The sequence below is a fragment of the Cibotium barometz genome, chromosome 15, assembly GCF_041138505.1.
Source record: "Cibotium barometz isolate CiBa-2024 chromosome 15, ASM4113850v1, whole genome shotgun sequence".
Taxonomy (NCBI): Eukaryota; Viridiplantae; Streptophyta; class Polypodiopsida; order Cyatheales; family Cibotiaceae; genus Cibotium; species Cibotium barometz.
The window spans coordinates 31,020,666-31,041,795 of NC_141060.1; positions in this window are offsets into that span (position 1 = coordinate 31,020,666).

Consider the following 21,130-nt stretch of genomic DNA (forward strand, 5'->3'; position numbering starts at 1 on the left):
ATTTCGAAAGTGTTAGTCTCCTTAAATGGAATTTATGTATAAATAAATGTGTAGAGAAATCTTATATCAAATATAAGAATTCTCTTTTTAAAAAAAAGATATGAAATGTGATAAGATGTGATAATAGGTGTATGAGATGTGATAAGAATTGATAAGATGCGTATGGAAAGTGATAGGATGTGATAAGAGGTGTATGAGATGTGATAAGAATTGATAAGATGCGTATGGAAAGTGATAGGATGTGATAAGAGGTGTATGAGATGTTGTAAGAATTGATAAGATGCGTATGGAAAGTGATAGGATGTGATAAGAGGTGTATGAGATGTAAAAAGATGTGATAAGATGTGTATGAGATGTGATAAGATTTGATAAGATGCGTATGGAAAGTGATAGGATGTGATAAGAGGTGTATGAGATGTAAAAAGATGTGATAAGATGTGTATGAGATGTGATAGAATGTGTTAAGATGAGTTAGGATGTGTTAAGATGTATATGGGATGTGTTAGGACGAGAATGGATGTAATATGGTTGTATGAATGTGATGTGGATGTATACATGTAGATGTATATGTATGAATGTGAATGTTGATGTGGATGTGGATGTATGGATGTAGATACGGATGTGTATGTATGTATGTGGATGTGTATGTATGAATGAGGATGTAAAAATGGACGTATGTATATAGATGTGGATGTATGGATGTATGTATGTAGATGTGGATGTATGTATGTAGATGTGGATGTATGGATGTGATTGTGAATGAAGAGGTGGATGTGAATGTATGGATGTAGATACAGATGTGGATGTATGTATGTAGATGTGGATGTATGGATGTGATTGTGAATGAAGAGGTGGATGTGAATGTATGGATGTAGATACGGATGTGGATGTATGTATGTGAATGTGGATGTATGAATGAGGATGTGAAAATGGATGTATGCATGTGAATGTGGATGTATGAATATGAATGTGGATGTGTGGATGTGGAAATGGAGGTATGGATGTATGAATGTAGATGTGGATGTATGCATGTAGATGCGTATGTATGAATGTGAAATTGGATGTATGATGTGGACGTACGAACATGGATATGTATGTAGAATAATGAATATGAAGATGTATGTGAGATAATGTAGTCTATATGAGTGAATGGATGAGAATGAGTACACACTGAATGGAATGTGGAATAAGTAATATGGTCCGAGAGTGGATAATATGGAAAGACAAGAGTTCGTTATAGAAACTGTATTTGTGACTGTTTGTAAATGACTGTTTTATGTCAAGAATGCTGGAGAAGCATTTTGACCGTCTTAAGGATTAAGGTCATGAAGACTGAACTGATAAAGTTGCAACTGCTGACGGAGAGTCAATGGAGGACGTCTCGCGTAGCAAGGTCGATCGAGGTCTTGACCAGCCTCGGCTCGATTTAAATGGTGAACTTCCGGTACGGTGGATGAGGGACCAAGGAAGCGGCCTATGAGTGAAGCGCTAGGTCACCTGCGAAGGATCCTAGAGGGTGCTGACCATACGGTGCTCGGGCTCTGGGTCGCCGAAGATACCCACACGTGCGTCGTGGAAGATATTGGAATAAGGAGTAAGAGTTGTTTTCTGAAACCGGGCATGGATCTGGTTGATTGACCTTGCTGGTCCTCAACAGATGAGTCCATGGCTCTTTTATATGGATCTGTGGGTTGATCTTGCTGATCTTCCACGGAGACTCCATTCTATTATATGAATATATTGCCGGTTACTATGAGCTAGGAACCATGGAAAAGGCCCCTGAGAGAACAGGTGGTGAGCGTTCTGGTTGCCAATGATGCCATAAGTATACTGATGAAAGAATGACTGGAAATAAGGATTCAACCAGAGACTTTGAGGTTTGTCATCAGTGACATAATGGTTTTATTAAAGGATTGTTTTAAAGCTAGTTGATGCTAAGAAAAAGGCAATTTCATATTGGGTGTGTAAGTGGTATGACTAGTTTTATGTTTGCATGAACTTCCGGCTAGGGGGCCTTGGAACTCTTTTCCTTGGTACCCGGGACAAAACCTAACCAAATTCCAAATTGGATCCCATCACTACAGTGGTTGGGCGGTTGGCTAACCCATGGGATCGGATGGGGTTAGGCTGGACTGATGGATCCGTAAATCGAGATTTAATTTCTATTATTACGATAGATGAAGTAAATCCCGGATAGAAATTGTTCTATGGATAGGAATCAACGGCTGTGCCTCTTGATGGGGAAAAAAGCGTTGATCCCAATGATCCAAGTGCAAGTTCTTCCTTGATTTGACCAAGTACCGTTAAAGGTGCAGTCAGATCAGTTTGATCAGTAATGATCTTGACTACGTTAGAGTAAAGAGTTATCCTGGTGGAATCGCCCGTGCTTTCCGGGTAAAGGAAGTTTTTCCGGTTTCGGTTTTGGACAAACCGACGGATTAGTCTCTTGTCCGGATATCCGTGGGCGAGGCCCCGAGTGTGGGACCCCTGTCCCGCGCGAGAAGTGCTACTTCCGCTGCTAGTACCCCGAATCCGTTGCTCGGTGGGAACAGGGATCTCACAAGTTGTCAAATTATCCATTTTAGGGGTCATTTATGAAGGGTGTAAGGGGTGTCATAAAAAGGTTGACTTTTTTGATTCCCACTTGATTTTTTGGGAAAATGCCCATACCCCTTTCATTTTAAATTCAAAAATATTCTCCCCCAAAAAAGGAAAGTTCGTATTTCCCACTAGACTTCAAAAAAAAAAAGGTCTGGCGCGTGAAAGTCCGGACGAAAATCCAGTCGTGAACAGAAGTCCGACCGTGAAAGGAATTCTAGTGAACAATTTCGACCATGAAAGTGCAGGCCATTGAAAAGGTCCGGTGAAAGTGTAGTCCGTGAAAAAGTGCAGGCCATGAAAGTTTAGACGTTTATAAAAAAAAATTAATTTAATATCCTGTGGAGTCCAGTTCACGGCGTGAAACATTGAATGTTTCACGGCATGAAAACCTAAGGTTTCACGTAAAAAAACAAATCGAATTTAATATTCCGTGGAGTCCGGTTCACAGCGTGAAACATTGAACGTTTCACAGCGTGAAAACCTAAGGTTTCACGTGGAAAAAAAATTTAACAAATTTAAAATTTATAAAACTCGTGAAGTCCGTCGACGTGAAAAAAGGTTTGGCGGTTTAAAAAAAAAAGTTGAGAGTCTGGAAACCACCCCTGTTTGGAGGCCCGTACTGCTAAACCGTATATCTGATGAAGGCGCTCTAGGGATCATAAAAAAATTGACGTTGTCAAGCTCTTCGGCTTTGGACTCGGTTGTTCGAAGTCAAAATCGACCATTTTGGCCTCCGACCAGCAGCCTCAAAATTCGACCCGTGAGACGCCCAAAAACCACGAAAAATCGTAAAAAATAGTGCAAAAATGATGGCGAGCCATATTTAGGAGGGTCTAAACAACAAAATCATGGTCGACTCAGGGAGACAAAGTTGTAGTACTCCAAAAATACTACAACTCCCTCATACAGAGTTTTTCAAAATTCTTTTTGGAAGACCCTTAAAAATGTTTAAGAATTGTCAGAGGGCCAAGTGTGCCAGTGTATGCATTGGGTACTCTTGAAAAAGCTGAGACCCAAATAGAGGATGAAAGTGAATGGGAATATGAAACAGAAATGGGATATAAAGCCGAAATAATAACCGAAACACCCATGGTTCCTTTGGAAGATTCTATCATGGTATGGTTGGATTTCTCTACACGTAATGATGTTAAGCGCAAACGCGCATTGATTAGCCTTTGAGCTAGTCATAACATCATGGAAAATAGACACGATGGTGTCATTCAGATAGCCTACAAGCAATAGTCTTGCAAGAGGAGCGAATGGACAAAACATTGAAGTTCCAGGTTACTTTAGCTACACTGCTCAAACAATCAATGGCAATATGAAATTTACATTCCATTATCCTAGATTCCCTTGAGTATGATGTCATCCTTGGCAGAACTTGGATAGGTGAATCATTGTATTCACTAGATGAATCCATGCAAATAGTCGCCTTAAACACTCCTACAGGAAATGTACAATTTCTATTATGGGAGGTTGCAAGAGCTGGAACTTCTAACATATCTTACTGAAAAGATCCCTAGGATTCTGGTGGAATTGGAAATTTCAAATGAAATCACCATAGCTCAAGCACAACTTTACCCAACACGAGAACATAATCTCATGATCCTCGCTATGGGATTTATTAGGTCAACCAACACTCACGGCACATCCTGAAAGAATAAACTTTACAAGACTTGAACATGCCATGTTTTGGGTACTTTGAACATACAATGTATACTGAAACTAACCCCCTCACTCGCAAGTTTTTTGTAGTAGTTGAGTATGTATTAGAAGCATATTTGATCTTGGGGCATAAATGGACTATTGCTGCCCAAGCACCACTGTGCTTTGCTAGCAATAGAGTCATCATGATGGTCAGAGACAAAAAGTTGACAATACCATACTACAAGGAAGAGAATCCAACTTTAATGGATTTCTATGATGCTGAATGCAAAAGGATACAAGCCTCTTCCACAAAATCTCCTCTACACAATGACCTACCATCTGCCCCCCAACGACCGACTCTAATAAAGCATCTACTCCTTCAACCCCATCCTCACCTATGAAGTTTGATGCCAAAACCTCGCAATCAGTAGCTATTCCTAAAGAAGTTCCCAGAGCCAAACCATCTATCTCTAACAAGGAAATCAATGGAAAGACCGCGGACCCTCTGCATCTTCATTGAAAAATCTCACCAAAGGAGACAACCACATGCTCAAAGGCCTGGTCATCAACTACCATTCCACAAGAGACTCTAACCTCATCATCTCAACAATGCCCATGAGTCTCAAACTTGCAGCCTCAGCACCAACCAAAGTCAAGGAGGGCCCCAAACCTTCCACACCAACCCAAAAGAAAACTCCACCAAGACTACCATAATCACGATATCTTAATAGTATCAAAATGTGGGTGGACAAGTAGCTACTTGTAGCTCAAGAGGCTACTATATGAATGTGCCAATCAAATTTGGGTACCTCGACAGTCAAAACCTCTTCCTCAACGACGCAGCACTTGTAAGATTCCTCTCCAGCCCCTCAAGATGTCCAATTCTTTCCCTGTAATCAATCCCCTCTTCAAAATAATAAAAGATCTTGTTTCTACCTGTGTTGGCTCAAGAGGCTACTATATGAAGGTGCCAATCAAATTTGGATACCTCGATAGTCAAAAACTCTTCCTCAACGGAGCACTTGTAAGATTCCTCTCTAGCCCCTCAAGATGTCTAGTTCTTCCCCTGTAATCAATCTCCTCTTCAGAATAATAAAAGATCTTGTTTCTACCTGTGTTTAGAGAGAGAAAATATTCTAGAGAGAGGTGATTAAATTTTTAGATATTTTTTGGATGGAAAAATATCCCTTCTTATTAAAATAAATTCCCTCGAAACAGAAGTTCAAAAAGAGATTCCTAAGGTGTGCATTAGAAATAATTTATAATCTGCACAAAAGACCTTAGCCTAAGGGTCTAATTTTTTTAAAAATTTTGGATTAAGGTTCCTATGGACCAATAAGATTAATCCAAATTTAGGGAGGAGATAAATTGAAAAATAAAAGAAATCCCCCTAAAAATGAGTAAATGTTCACATAAGATGAAGAGTGGACTAAGGACCAAGGAAAACAGTTAAAAAAACTATTTTTTGACACCTCAGAGTGGGGATCTCCCCTCATGAAGTAGGCGCCTTTTTCTCATCATAACTTCCCAATTTTAAATCAATAAAATTAGATATTTCATCTCTCCTCTCTCATATTTCAAAACTGGATCCAAAAAGTAAGCTGAACTAACCCAAAAATGGTCAAAATTTGACGAAACTGATCTGGAAAATTCTAAAATCAGTTTGCTTGGTTAGAGGTTCACTTTTTCCTATAAATAGAAGCCTCTCCCTTTTGTAAAAGCTTAATGGTGTTTATGGACTGTTACTCTACTCCTGCCCTAAGCTAATTACATTGAATTTCTTGATAATTCAATTGTTTTTGGCCTAATCCTCTCCAAGAGAATTTGGTGGCCACTCTTGCTGCAAACAAGAGTAGAACCCTCAATCTCTCAAGCCAAATGAAAGCTTACAAGCTTAATTCTTACTTATTATGAATTTTAAATCTATGGTTTTCTTAAATTTTATGCTAAAATGTAAATGTTTGAATTAAAATCTGATGCTATGCCTTGATGGAAGGCCACCCCCTTCTCTTCTTTACAATTCAACCCTTCTTAATCATCCTAGAAAGTTTAATTAAAAGATTGATTAAACTCTTTTCATTGTTTACTCTCTTGATTTTGGAAAATGGTGTAGATTAGAGTTATTAGAATTCAAATTGGATTAATTCAAGTCAGAATTGAATGTTGAAAATGAGAAATGGTCAGGCATACAAAGGAAGTTATGGTAAAATTTTCTAGAATTTTATGGAAAATAAAGTTTATTTTTATGTTAATTCAAAAGAGTAATTTCCACCATTCTTTGCATCTAAAAGAAATATCCTAATTACTCCATATACATATTCATCTATGAATATGCATGGATATCATTGATATTAATTATTAAATTTATTTTTATGCATAAAGGAATTTTTTTATTACAAAAAGTGTTATTTTTATCAAAATTAATTTTTATGCATAAAAAGATACATAAAGAAATGTTTTTAATAAAAGTGTTACTTTCATCACAATTGATTTTTATGCATAAAAAGGTACATAAAGGAAAAAAAAATTATTATAAAAGTGTTACTTTCATCAAATTTGTTTTTTATGCATAAAAAGATGCATAAAGGAATGTTTTTTATTATAAAAGAGTTATGTTCATAAAAATTGACTTTTATGCATAAAAGATGCATAAAGGAATTTTTTTTATTATAAAAGTGTTACTTTCATCAAATTTGATTTTTATGCATAAAAAGATGCATAAAGGAATTTTTTATTATTATGAAGGTGTTACTTTCATCAAAATTGATTTTTATGCATAAAAAGATGCATAAAGGAGTTTTTTTATTATAAAAGTGTTACTTTCATCAAAATTGATTTTTATGCATAAAAAGATACATAAAGGAATTTGTTTTAATTATAAAAGTGGTACTTTCATCAAAATTGATTTTTATGCATAAAAAGATGCATAAAGGAGTTTTTTTATTATAAAAGTGTTACTTTCATCAAAATTTATTTTTATGCATAAAAAGATGCATAAAGGAATTTTTTTATTATAAAAGTGTTATTTTCATCAAAATTGATTTTCATGCATAGAAAGATGCATAAAAGAAACTCTTTTTATTTTAAAAGTTAAAATGATTTTATGCATAAATAGATGCATAAAAGGATTTTCTTTTATATAAAAGTGTTATTCCCAATTGAAGTTGATTTCTATGCATAAATAGATGCATAAAGAATTTTTATATCAAACTCTGAATTCTCTTAAAGTCTATGATTAAATTTTATGAGTATTGGATAAATGAATAATTAAATACTCAGAGAGAAATTTCTATCGTTTTCTATTCACCCAGATTGTAAAAAGAAAATTCAAGAAATCTATCGAGATCAAAATATTCAAATAAAGGATTATTTTATTTCTCATTGGAATTCGTAACTAATTAAGTGTATATTCAAATAAAGAAACTCGGTAAAATAGTAACTGAATTATCAAACCTTTTCGAGAAAGATAGCTCAGGAAAAATCTTATCAGACTCGAATCGTGAATCAGACTATGACCAAGACCAAACCCTTTCGCCTGTTTCAAGGAAAGAAGGTGTGACCAGTTTAGGAATGAAGGTGTGACCAGTTTAGGAAAATACTCTCAAAACTCACGCCAAATCTGAAACTAAATTTGAGACCCTTCGAATTGATCTGTAGATCAAGGTTATAGAATTCGAGGAATTCTGGTATGGAATTTAGAAATCCGTTCAAAAAGCTTTAGAGATACTAATTCGAGAAATACTCATTGTATTCAAAAGAAAATCAAATTAAAAACTTGCATAGAAACCCTGTTTTCGGACTGTCTTACGCCAGAATGCTAGAGGGAGCATTTGGTATATGTGCTTTTCTAAGGGAAGTTCGGTTGCAAACAGCTGGCGAGGAGTGTTCAAAGGACGGCAAAGCCTGCCCAGGTCTTGACCAGCCTCGGTATGGTTGAAAAATGGTGTGCTTCCGATACGATGGGCGAGGGCCGACGAAGCGGTCCTTGAGTGAATGCTAGGACACCTAAGGAGGATCCTGGAGGGTTCTGACCAGGTGATGCATGGGCTCGCAGTGCTTCGGACACCCATGTGTATGTCATGGAAGATATGTATGATGGATGAAATAATTATTGAAATCTGTTACTGGATTGCTAACCAGCTAGTCTCAACGGAGAGTCCAGAGTGATACTGTTTTTTGTGAAACAAGGGACTAGATGGAAAGTTTGAGTTATGATATCCATAACCAATAACTGTTTGTCAATGGATTATTTTTATGTTAAAGTTTTAAAGAGGAGTGTGTGCGTATCTGTATTCTAAAGCAAAAGTTAAGAAAGGCATCCAATTATGGGTGGGTGAGTAATTGTTTGGTTCTATCGATTCTAGTGGTAGGGTGGTGGCTAAGCCATGGGCTAGATGGGGTTAGACCGGAATCAGTGGAGTTTTAATAAGTTAAATTGAAATAATAAGAATACACATAGAATTCGAGTAGTTAAATAAAACCCTGAAGAATTCCTCAAATGAGTAGATCAACAGCTGTGCCTGATTTCAGTTAAAAAAGCGTTGATTTCCTCATATGACTTCAGTGATAGTTTTCCTTCTATCTGGTTTATTCAGGTGAAGGATAGTTTAGTCTCTTGACTCCGTTAGAAAATTCATTTGAGAAAATAAAAAAGGTGGAATTGTCACCGTTTTTCGAGCATGGAAAATTTTCCCGGTTTTGGTTTTCGGAATGACCACCAGATTAGTCTCGTGTCCAGATATTCGAGGGCGATATTCGAGGGCGAGGCCTCGAGTGAGAAACCCTGCCCCGCACAAGAGGGAGCTACTTCTGCTGCTAGTAACTAGGAATCCGGTGCACGGAGTGGTAGAGCGGTCTCACAGCACTCAGAGGCCAAGGAAAATGAAAAGTACTCCACAACACCATCCACAAAAGCCTATGTAAGTTCCTCAAAGAACTCCACCAATGCAACAAGTGGGGGTACCAAAACACTACAAGCACAAGGGTACTACCAAAGAAATACCAAATCTTGGGTCCCCAAGCGTATCACAAAGTCCCCTAAGCTTGCACAAAGAAGAAAGCCTCAACACCAACAAGCACATCAGCCACCAAATTACAGTGTTCATCAAAGATGGGTGCCTGTGCATGTACTTCAACAACAAGGATACTATGATGGTAATTCCATCATATGGTTTGCCAAAATCAAATAGTGTGAAGAAAACCTCACCATCGACTTCAACCCCAACAACTTCACCTAAAGTTTGATAAGAATGGAGGCCCAAGCAAGAGCAAGCAAATCACTCAACCACTCTCATGCATTCAGCACAACACAAGAGCTTGTCTGCTTAGGTAAACAATCACCAGTCTTCCCTACTACCTCGACATCATTTTAGCAACAAATTCAAGAATCAATATGGAGACTTAGGAGCACATCAAGAACAAAATAACAATGCTCTTGTCACCCCTTTGGAAGTGAGAAATGAGCGTACAAGAAGTTATTACTAGCAAATCATGACCTAGATGACCACCAATAAAATTTTAAAAAAAACTCAGGGTCAAAAAACTACAACTTCACCGAATTAGGTCATCTCACTAAATAACCCCTCGGCCAAAAAACCTGCAATCTCAAGAGTTTTGGTTTCTCAAGAAATACAGTCTCACTAAATAACCCCTCGGCCAAAAAACCTGCAATCTCAAGAGTTTTGGTTTCTCAAGAAATACAGTCTCACGGCTTAAGAACCAGCAATGTCACACGATTTAAGCCTCATCACTCACAGATTAAGCTATATCATGCAATCGCCACTATATAATTGTTAAGCTTATTGCTTACTATTCTTTTGGCTCAATTAATGTAGCAGTTGCTCCATGAGTACGTATCCATAGTCATGCACTGGAGAACATTTGCACCAAAGCCTCACCATCAACAACTTCTAGATACATCCCTGGATGGGGGGAGCCATGGTGGGCGAAATGGTCAATGGTACAACCCATCGCCTGGAATTTTCCTTCAAATTATAAACCTCTCTAAACAACACCACCATCTTCACAAATCAATTATCTTCAATCTTTAGTAAAGATATCTATATTAGCCTTGTAAGTTAACGCAATTCTTTCAATCCTCACCAACAAGTGGCTACTTCAACACAGAGCAATTCAATAAAAGTCTGTATGACTCAATTCTTGTACTTCATGTAAATCTGCTTCATATGAGCAATTAAATATGCATAAAAACATAAAAAGCACATGGACAGAAGAAGATAGTATTAGATCGTATACTCAACAACATTTGATAGAAGAAGACAGTATTAGATCCTATACTCAACAACATTTGACAAGAATCCTGCCACACATAGGGACATCATCACAAGCTAATTACTTCAAATGATGAATGTCGCTTCAATGAATCAAAAACTGAGAATCACCATCTCATTTTGATGATTAAGTCTATGTTTCTCCGGATCCTTCTCTATCTTCTCTCCCATTGTTAACATCTCTTAGTGTCCCCACTAACAAAAATCACATGTAACCTTGCCAATGATTTCAAAAAACAAATTGAGCAAAAACAAAAGGGGGCTCACACAAATGTGAAAATACAATCATTCACAAAAAAATCCCACCCACCACCCCGTTAGGAATTTCCAATAAAACACTAACCTTTTCATTCATTAACTAGCTTTTCTTCTTTCTCTTCTAGAGGAACAAAGACCATTGAATGTCATTCAACATCAAAGCCATCGCCAAAGCTTTTTCATTCTCCCAACACAAAGGTCTTCAACGCGATCATGAGGACGCGATCGCCACCATCAGGGAGGGGGAAATGTTAATCCAATTCTAGGATTAACAAGAGCTACCACCATTATCTTACATCAAGGAGTCATGTGCAGTAGATACACCAAAGGGTCATACATTCAAGATATGAAGCAATAGTGTCGAAAACTACATTTTGGATGGGTGCCCATAATGGTATGATGGAGTATTTATGGTGATTCCCGCTTCAAGAGCATGTGGTAGCAAGATAGGATGAAGTCCTAAGTGATGTACTTCATGTATATATTTTGAGAGTAGTCATTGTAATAGCATTAGGCTCTTATGAGCCTAAAGTGCCTGGTCGGCCACAGTTTATGTGAGTGTGAACACTTATGGCTCTGTATATAAGTGAATTTCTCTCATAATACAAGATACTCTCCCATTGTGCAATTGAGTCTTGCTGTTGCCAATCCTCTTACGCTAATCTCTCTCCTTAATGCATGCTATAGTGAGTGTGTGTGAGTGAAGTGAGGTGAGAGGAGGGACGAGGACTCATAGTGCAAACGCGGTGGTGTGACAACGCTCATGGGAGAGATGTGGTGGAATTGCTTCTCAAGGAGTTGTAGAGCTTGGAGACCTTAAGGGTTATGAGCTCAGCCCCCCATTGGAAAGATCCTCAGGATAGTTGCGGTTCACTAGGTAATCTCTTTTTGGATGTGTTTCATGGAGGGTTAGAATGAGCCATAACAGATGGGTCTTTTAGCTTGAAATATTTTCGTCACATCGGTCGGAATGTCCGGTGAGTAGTGGTCACGTCCACCCTCTGCAGTGGCGGCAGGTGGATCATCAAAACAGCTTGTGCCTGTTCAAGTAATATATAGTATATAAGTATATATATATGTAATTTAATAAACCAAAATCATTCGTTTAGAGTTTTCAAGTACCTGTCGACCGTATGGTCTCATGGCCATCTCAAACTGTGCGTCCGTAATACATCCCTCGGCTCTAAAGATGGCCCACGTGTCACGTCAGCTATGCCGACGAGCATACGCAGTATCGTGGTTTGTGGGCTTCCTCCCCGTAACCCGTCGCTGTATCATAATCAACACAATTTGTAAGATTAAAACAATCATAGAATCAATGAATTAAGTAAACAATACTAAATAAAGTGGCAAGATACTTACGAACTCTGCCTCCCATGACTCGACGCCACCAAATCCGAAATGCAAAGATCCAATGGTCTCCATTTGGATCCGTCGTGCCTCCACATGCTGCCTGCTCTTCACGCCACCCTCTGCTCATTTCTTTGCCTCATTCCACTCGCGTTTGTGCACAGTGGCAGGTTTCTCGGCAGGATAGCCACCCGTAGCTACATTTAGCCCATCATCGTACGCGAGTTTTTTAAGGTGAGATCTTTTATTACTTAAGATCTCCCTTATTCGCGTCCTTCCCCATACATCCGAGAATGTAGCATGTGGGGGATTGGGGTATCAACTATGTATAGCCTCTATCACCTCCCCAACTAATCGGCTATTTTGATCTTTAAATTTAATAAAACAATTTCTATACATGTTTGATACTACCCCACGCATGTACTCCATTACCTCCCTCCCCCTCGCATCCATCACTATCCCGCCCCTATCCGTCACATCATAGCAGATCACTCCCTCCACCTCTCTCATCTCCTCCTCTTCCGAACTGTCTCCTCTAACTCTTCTCCCTCTATCTTCTCTCTCACCGCATGTACTCCATTACCTCCCTCCCCCTTGCATCCATCACTATCCCGCCCCTATCCGTCACATCATAGCAGATCACTCCCTCCACCTCTCTCATCTCCTCCTCTTCCGAACTGTCTCCTCTAACTCTTCTCCCTCTATCTTCTCTCTCACCGCGTGCCCTACTACCTCCCCCACCAAAGCACTCGCCGCATCCTCCACTCCCACTCTTCCTACTACTGCGGGTGGAGTCACGACTGGGGGATTGTCTACGTGATGGTGGCTGTGAGCCCTGACGTGACGGTGGCTCTGAGGGAGTACGTGATGGTGGCTGTGAGCCCTGACGTGACAGTGCTTGGGAGGATGTGCATGAGTGTGTCTGGGACGAGGTATGTCTCCTCGGTGAGAGTGGAAGAGGAGAAGCTGCATGCCGTCTCGTCGGACTTGTAGGCATAGACGGCAGTGGAGTGCCCTGGATACTCACGGTAGGGGTATAGACACCAGGCATGAGAGGAGGGGGATGGGCATACATGTACTCTGTAAGCTCAACTGGACCAAGATGGCACCCAAAATGATTTAGCATCTCCTGTACGCAAATGGATCGGATGAAGAACCTGGAATATCCATGAAGAATCTGTAAAAATAATCCTCATGTACATCATGGGCTGTCTCTTGACTCACACAAATATCATCATCCAAGTCACCTATCAGCATGCAAACCATAGAAACAGGAAACACAGTCTCGTGTATACACCCGTCCAGAAACGCGTGTATACACCCGTCCAAAAATGCGTGTATACACCCGTCCAGAAACGCATGTATATCCGCGTGAACAGTCTGTGCAGACAGGATACACGCGTTTATACAAGCATTTTTACATGCGACCTGCGCAAAAAAAAATTTGAAAGCGACCGACCTCCGACAATGTGTCCTTATAAAAGACCCACTGTCGCCCCTGTCAGAACCGTTCACCCAAAATCGCAACCACAGAAGCAAAAGGATGGAGACAAACCCAAAAAGCAAAGACAAAATAGCATAAACAAATCTGAGGACAAATATGAGGAAGAAGACAAGGCAAAAGACAAACTGACTCACCTCTGAAAAAGTGAGTCTTCTTTCTTGGTCGGTTTCCTTCACCCGTGTGTGCTCCTTCTCTGCTCCCTCCTTGCGTTATTAGTGTCTGCTGGAAGAGGTGAAAACAAAAAAGAGCAGATATGTTAGTTCAAAATGTTTATTTGGGGAAGGCGGGCTATTTTTAGTTTAAACAGTTCGTCACGTGTAGAAACGCGTGTATGATAAATTAGCCGCGTTTATACACGTAATTTTATGGATCTAGCCGCGTCTATACACGCGATTTTCAGGAAGTACCCGCGTTAATACACACGATTTTTAGGAAATAGCCGCGTTAATACATGCAATTTTTGGGAAATAGCCGCGTTTATACACGCGATTTTTATACTTTCATTAAAAACATTGGCATGATTTTGTGTTTTCTGGTTTGCACATAGGATGTCATCAACCTCCTCAAGCAGTTCTAGGGAAGATGAGACAATGCGTCATCGTAATCGTGATGTGTGGTTGGGACAACGGATCAAATGTATGTGTAATCGATGTCAAGGATGCATTGTACGAGCACGTCGAATTACCTTAAATCACATCTCCATGTATGGAGAATGGAATCAAACAGGTTTAGAGGTGAGTAGATGTAAATTGATGGTATTCAAATAACTCATGGTATCCAAGTTAAATTAATGGAGTTGTAATATATAAACTCTAATTGAAGCAGGATGCAGTACCACACCCTAACATGGTGCCCTACGTGCAGCGAGAGCATGCAAAGCGTCGACGAGATGATGCTAGAGCTTCGGGATCTATTGTCACAGGAGATAAGTGGGAAAGGGATGACAATAGCCCTGCACCCCACGAAGTTGTGGAAGAGGAAGTGTTTGATGATATGGTGTGGAATCTTTTTAAGGATGATCCCAAAGGTATGGACGACGATGATATGGAACAAGAGCATCTTTACAAGGCTTCATCGACACCGATTTTTGAAGGGTGCACATTCTCTATTTTACGTGCTTCACTTGAACTACTCAATATACAAACAGTTTATGGATGGAGCAATGGAAGTCTTGACGCATTATTGAAGTAAGCATTCTAACTTGCAAATTTGAATTAGTGGTTTAAGGTTTAGGATTTAGGACTAATTGGTGATATTGGATGCAGGCTATTATCAAACATGCTTCCAAAGGGAAATAGACTACCCACCTCAAGAGACATAGCGAGGCGCTATGTGACATCTCTTGGAGGATTGGATTATGATCGCATACATGCATGCGTCAATGATTGCATTCTCTTTCGTGGGACGCATAAGGAGGCTCGACATTGTCCCACTTGTGGTGAAGCAAGGTATAGAACAGATGTGAAGAGTTTTGATGTACCTCGTAAAGTCTTGCGACACTTTCCTATAATTCCTCGCATCAAACACATGTTCAAGTGCAAATCCATAGCAGAGCTCATGTCATGGCATTCCTCACATTGATCGGATGATGGCATGTGGAGAATTCCCGCAAACACTCCTGCTTGGAAGCATATTGAAGATGAGTGGCCCAGCTTTAAAACAGAGCCCAGAAACTTGAGACTTGGCCTAGGTATGGATGGAGTGAATCCATTTGGTTTCAAAATCACCGCATACAGTGTGTGGCCAGTTGTGTTGGTGAATTACAACCTTCCACCATCAATGGCGATCAAGAAGGGACATCTTATGTTATCCCTTCTAATTCCAGGGAAACATAAAGTCAAGCATATGGATGTTTATCTCGAACCGTTGATTGATGAGTTGAAGGAACTATGGAGAGGTGTTGCGGTGGTGGACATTAGTAGGCCTCCCTCCTCTCGACACTTTGACTTAAAAGCAGTGTTGATGTGGACAATGCATGACTTTCCAGGATACAGCGATTGTTTTGGTAAGAATTCTAATTACCTCCCTACTCTAATACTATTGGCTATATTAATTATAAATATTGACTTTATTATTCTAACTTTTATTTATATTTTAACAGGTTTGAAAACATCGGGTAAACATGCATGTCCTGTTTGTGGCCCTTCGTTAGTACATGAGTATGCTGACAGTTTGTGTAATACCATATTCGATAATCATCATCGATTTCTCCCCTCAGATCATCCTAAATATGTTGCTAGTAAGAGTAACATTCCTCCACAAATACTTCGTGCAAAAGATTGGAAGCGTATTTGGGAGTCTACAAATATTCTTCCTCCAGATGGCATGAACAGGTATAGTAATGTTTTTCAATCTTGTTTTGTGTAGTCTCTAATTGGATTAAAGGTCACATAGAGCAATCCCTTCTGTAGGTACTCCTTTTTTTTCGGCTACCATATTGGACCCATCTTAAGATCAGCCATCTTCTTGATCCCATGCACATCTTCAAGAATGTGGGATCTGGTATTTGGGAACATATTATTGGTAAATGAGACAATGTTAGCGTACGTGAGGACTTGCAGGTCGTAGGACGTATGCGTCAAGCTTGGCCACGAGAGGAGGGTGGGCACGTTCGTCTTCCGCCTGCACCATGGATTATATCAAAGAAAGAGGAGACATTAGGGGAAGGTGGAGGTCTATAGGGACCCTTTAAGCTGCCATATTATGATTTTAATGACTTTTTGTTAAAACGTTAAGTTTCTTTGACTTTAGATACCTTCTTGTTCTTCAAACGGCTAGAAGTTTGAATTTCAAAGTTTCTCGCCAAAATTGAATTTGAAATCGAGCGAGCAAAACTATATCATGTGACATATCTATGGAAAGAGCTCAACGAGTAGATTTTGGATCTGTAATTTTCGACAAATTTTGAGCTCATATATAAAAGTTATGGACGTCCGAAATTTCAAAAACGTTCCCCCCCACTTTTTGGAAATGAAAAGTACAAAAAGGCATCTTCTAGAGAATCTTTTGACCACCTTTAATCACCCAACATTTTTGTATACATGGCATCACACGATTGGCTCTTTTCCTTAATAACCTTTTAATCACATGGCATCTTAAAGGGCCCCTATAGACCTCAACCTTCCCCTAATGAGCAGGTAAAGCAGGCCATCACCACTTTGCGTACTCCCACTGGATGCATGAGATCATTGAAGGGAGCCTTTACAACCACTAAGAAAAGAGGCGTTGAGCAACTATATGGGTTGAAGTCCCACGATTGGCACAAGATGCTCCAAGTTAGTGTTTTCCAAGTCTTGTACGTTGAAATTAAATTTTGTAATGCCATAAACCATACATACATGTGCTCTTATGTACGCAGTTCATACTACCTACTACTAGCATCGACCATTGTGCAAATAAGAGTTTGAAAAAATGTATTTATAAGATAGGCGAGCTTGTGAGGTATGTAAAATCCATGTCAGATCACCCTTCATTATACCTTGCAAAATGAACGTGCATGAGGTATAACGTACTATTTATTTATTTTTCAGATATGTTAGTTCCAAAGCAATTGATCCAGCCACGTTGGATGATGCGCGTGTTATGGCAGTGGAGGTGGTTTGTTTGGTAGAGGAGACTTTTCTGCGAACCATTCTCACAAGTCAACTACATCTCATTGTGCATTTAGTGGGACGAAATCGCTTTATGTGGCACTGTGCATGCACGTTGGATGTTCTTCCTAGAGCGCTTCATGAAGACCTTAAAAGACTTTGTGAGGCAAAGTGCAAGGCCTGAAGGAAGCATGGCCGAGGGTTGGTTGATACAAGAGTCTCTTGTATATATTTCAGAATTTCTTGGTCAGGTGGACAGCTCTTTGCCACGACTATGGAGCAATGAAGAGGACTTGAGGATGACCTCTATTGTGCCTCAAGGAAAAGGACAGAGTAAACATGGCTCTCGTAAGGCGTACCCTAAGCATCTAGCAACACTTCCGAATGATATCCATGTTGATTGGTTGCATGAGGAAATGGAGAGAGCAGAGAGCGACGAGGGGCTGTATATCACGGCGGAAGAATGGGAGTATGCACGAGGGATGCGAGATGTGGCACTAACCTTACCCTTCATTTGGGAGCTACTTATGGCTGCCACAATAGCCCGTCGAGCAGCCAAAGCGTCCGTAGAGTTCCTCTTCTTGTTAACTATATAGGAATGACGAACACTTTGTAGCACCGCCATGCCAGCTCTCCTCTCTCTTCGATCTCCAATGTCGAAAAGCGCCCTGCAGTTGGCCATGTTGGGCAGATCAATCAAAGCATCAAGCACACATGCCTGTGAAAAAGGCGTGAGGTCTTTGAAATAGGAATGGAAGATTGCATGGGCACGATGATGTGCCCCTGACTTTGATAGTTCTTTCCTATCCACACGATGGGCGCCCAAAGGAGGGGGGGTGGGTTCTTGTAGAAGAGAAGGGGACTCAGGAAGGGCAGGTTCATGTGGATTATCTAAACTAAGGGGTAGTGGGGGGGAAGAGGGCGGAGGGAGAGGAAGTGGAAGAGGAGGAGCAAGGCTTGGATCATCATCGCCAAAACGGAAGGTGTTGCTCGTTGACGTGCTCTCCACTCTCTCTTTCTCTCACGAGCTACCCTTTTCCTCTCCTCCTCTTGAACTTGGTGGACGGGGAGTCCTATCACGTTTCCGACTCCTACGACTTTGAGAACCCATATTCAAGGAAGCTAAGAGAGAAAAAATTATAAAGGCTCAATGATGGGATAGTACTAGAGATAAGTGTGGGATAGTACTAGAGATGTGTGATTATATAGGAAAAATAGGTTATCCACTTCAAATCTCATTGGATTTCCTATCTAAGATTGATTGGATAATTAAGATAAAATAAAGATAATTAAAGATAAACTATTATCTACTTAAAAATCAATCTTATTAATGATATTTATTAACAAGTCTAAATATTTATCATTACTAGATATATAAGTATATCTTTAAATATATCTTTTTTTTTGTAATTATATAACTACTTTTTTTTAATAATGTATTTTTTTTAAATTTTATTCAAAGGTTTATTCTACATAAAATATTTTCAAGAAATATTAAACTTAAAATTTTATTTTTTTAAATTGAATAATATGAACTTTAATAATAATATTGATCTAATTCTAAAATATAATTCTTTAAAATTAGTGATTTTAAATTCTTTTATTTAATAAGTTATATATATATTTTATTATTCAAAATTCTATATTCTATTTCTCCAAATTACTAAATTAACTTTTTCAAAAATATGTTTTTGAAAAAAAAGGGGAGGTGGGAAGGAGGTGCCACGTGTGACATGCATGCATGACACATGGCATTCTCTTGACATGTGGCACTATTATGGTTGATGTGGCAATTTCATGATGTGGCATGCCATGTCACCAAGTGCGAGGTGGCAAGAAGATGTGGCATTAATGATGACTAGGATGATGAGGTGGGGAGTCTAGGTTGACCATGTTGACATGGAGGGTGGAGGTGGCAAGGTGAGGTGGCAAGCTACTTATGTGGATCCTCTCGAAGCTCATGTGGACATAAAGTGGCATGCATATATAAGATTTGTGCCTACCCAAGCCTCACACATGGAATGATATCTAAGCTTTGAAGTTTACCAAGCCTAGATTTCCAAACCTAACTAGGATTGGTTTTAGACTTGAAAAAGGGAGAGTGGACACAATATGGGAATTTTCACTTGGGAGGATTAAAAATGGACCTTCCCATACTCAAATTTAGCAAAATAATAATAATAAATTCATGGCAACAAGCATATTGATCCCTAGAGTTTTTAGATTGAAAGATTCAATATTTAATTTTCTAGAATTAAATTACAATTGATTTAATGGGCCTTTAACAATCATAACAAATTTTCCAAAGTAAATCTACAAAAATCCAACCGTTAGATTTGTAATTTTACCTTATATCCACATTATACTAATCTTTCCCAATATAATCATCACTAGATCCATATAATTTGAGCATTTTAAATGGTAGATGTGGTGGGAGGATAAAATAGTATGTTTTTTAACAATTCTAATACATTTTAAATAATATAGAAAATAGTAGAACACATCAAAAATTACTCGATAAATCAAGTTAAGCTCTATGTTATTTGTATTTGTGATATACAAAGTGGGAACATCATATGAGTAATAATGTAAAAGTTATAGGCAATTTACTCACATTCACTGTACCTGTCTAAACCTTCAACAGGGCCTGTATACAATTTTGGTTCCCAAAGAAAAGGGGATTTGCAATTATTGGATATTCGATCCGATTATCGTTTTAGGTGCCCAACTTTGCATATGATGTTTCATTAGAAGACCTTGAAGCGAAACTCCTTGGCTAACTAGGAGAGTTTGTCTATTCTTTTTCAAAAAATGCCTGTTTTCTAGCTAAAGCCAAGGGCACCCACTATATGAAACTAGATAACCTCATCTTGCAACCACCCAGTACAAGGTGCTAATAAAACCTTGAGAGAGGGGCTTTAAATTATAGAAGGACAAAAGAGAAGATACTAAATAATAGATTGTAGAATGGTTTTTAGGTACATTATAAGAAACAAGTGGTATATAAACTTTATGTTGTGAACACACTTGTAGGTACATTATAAGAAACATGTGGTACATAAACTTTATGTTGTGAACACACTTATGAACAAGCCTCAAGAGGGTACACTCTGACAAAGAAGTAGGGTGCACTCCGACGAAGAAATTGTTTGACAAAATATGAGAAAAAATTCAATAAAGGAGCCTCCTTAGAATAGGATGCACTCCCACTATAGGCTAACACTAGAAAAAATGCAACAAAGTTCAAGACCCTAAAGACTGAAGTAATCCATCAAAACTTAAATAAAGAGAATAAACATGTACATCAAGATAATAGAGATATCTCCACAAATTTTGAATAGATTCACAAGAGAAAAAACATGTACATCATTGTGAATATTTCTAAACTTCCAAGTTATATCTTGATTTGAAGTTCTTGATCCATTGCATTACATGAATAGATCTTTTGGAAATTCTACAACCTAGAAAAACCTACACACAAAAGGTCATGATGAAAGTTAGAATGTTACAGTACACAATTTCTGAATATATCTGTAATATAGTGAGAAATTATAGATAGGATAATACCTTTGCTCTACTTAATGATATTTAGAATACCATGATCATTTAGCAATTTATTGATAAATGCCTTTGCCGACTGAGACCTCAAATTACTCCCTTTGCAACCCAATATTTTAGCTAGAGAAATTCATTTTGATGGCTTCATGCTTGAAATTTGAGGACCTTATTTGATTAGGATATCCTTTATCTCATCTCCCATGATGTGAGACGAGCTACCACTAAGGCTTTGCATGCTTCTTGTACCAATCGATTCTCCTTTGTCACCTCTCTTTCCACTTGTGTCCTTCACCTTAGAGTCCTGTAATTGACTTGCAAGAGGAAGTTTACCA